The sequence below is a fragment of the Octodon degus genome, unplaced genomic scaffold (genome assembly GCF_000260255.1).
Source record: "Octodon degus isolate 3935 unplaced genomic scaffold, OctDeg1.0 scaffold00019, whole genome shotgun sequence".
In the NCBI taxonomy this organism is placed as follows: Eukaryota; Metazoa; Chordata; class Mammalia; order Rodentia; family Octodontidae; genus Octodon; species Octodon degus.
The window spans coordinates 18,754,368-18,755,822 of record NW_004524595.1 but is presented as its reverse complement, the minus strand read 5'-3'; the positions used below and the strand labels follow the sequence as shown (position 1 = coordinate 18,755,822).

The window sequence follows — 1,455 nt, the reverse complement described above, 5'->3', positions numbered from 1 at the left end:
CTTTTCCCCTATGTGGCAGGTGTTCTCTTTTTCAGCAGTCATTTCAGATGCAGGCCCATTTATCCTACTGATACTGACAAGTTTACCTTGTCATAGGTAATGGTATTTTGGTCAGATTTTTCTCATCCAGAGTCATAGTTTGTTGCTGTCTGTATCTGAAAAGTATGGCTGATGCCAACAAGAAGAATCCTTAGGTCTGGGAAAGGGAATTGGCTGTAATTGACAACTCTCAGCATTATCTGTAAGGGTCTCTTGATGGTCCAAAATGACCTTCTCTACCCTGCTTTGCTGGACTTTTCTTAGCTTCCAAACTCCTTTCTTTTGTTTGAGATGCTGGGGGTCGAAGAATTCTACCCTGAAATCTTATCACATAATTTCATACATACCATGAGGACACTTTTATTCTTTTATGCTGGTTAAGTGGGAACGTTTTTAGAACCAGGAATCCTCCCTTCCTGTGATGCCATCCCTTGGTAGCAGCCATAACAAAAGCATTTTCTCTTATGCTTGCTCAGAGTGGCCACAGTTTTGTCAATCTGTTATATACCTTGGGAAAGTCAGAAGCTTGTGACTTTGTCCTGGGTCTGTGTACTTGCCTGACCTAAAATACTGGTTTTTGGTGAGTCAGTGACTAGATTCAAGGGACTCTTCTCTCTGCAGTATTCCTGGTCTGAGTTTTTTCTGATGACAACAAATGTCTTGAGTAAGAAATGAAGTGCTTAGTGTTCTTTCATTTTACTTTAAAGAATATAGTACTAACATTTTGAATAGCCACTCTGGCCTTGGTCTTAGGAAGGGGTTCATCTTGATCCATGGTTTCTTGATTTGAAGAACTTTGTATACTGAGAATGCTCCAACTATCTGTTGTAAAGGTATCAGGGCTTCCTAATTTAGCTTTCATAATGTACAAGTGTTGGTGAACATAGAATTTTTTTAAAGCATAAGTGGATTTCTTTTCTCCATAAAAATTTCCTGTTTGTTTTTTTTTGTTTTTTGTTTTTCTGATGTATAATGAGATCTAGATGTCATTACCTTCCCGCCTCCTGGCACCTGTCTCACAGTGGCCCAAGAACTGTGGCCTTACCACTGCCAGTTGTGGGGAAAGACCTCGCTGCTGTACTCTGCACTCCTTCATTCTTATAATATGTAAAATTTATATGCCACTCCCACTTCAAAATACAGCGTTTCCTCAGTTTATAATTTTAATTTGTTCTACGATTTGGAAAAGATGGCAATGTTTGTGTTTATGTGGGAAGGATGGTTGTGATTATTTTTGCCACCCCATGCAGAGTTTGCAAATAAAGTCAAAATTTTGCCAGGCTCTTCTGTTTGTGAGCCAAATTGTTTGCAGATAATCTTTTCTTTTGTTTTTTTGGCGGAACTGGGGATTAGAACTCAGGCCCTTATGCTTGCCAGGGAAGCGCTTATTCCACTGAGCCATCTCTCTCTCTCTCT

At 39.7% G+C, this 1,455-nt stretch overlaps 1 protein-coding gene across 2 annotated transcripts in view; it reads left to right on the top strand.

The window, feature by feature from the left end:
• Scfd2 (sec1 family domain containing 2) overlaps positions 1–1,455 on the top strand; it is a 548,660-nt gene that overhangs the window by 43,820 nt on the left and 503,385 nt on the right. The window lies entirely within an intron of this gene.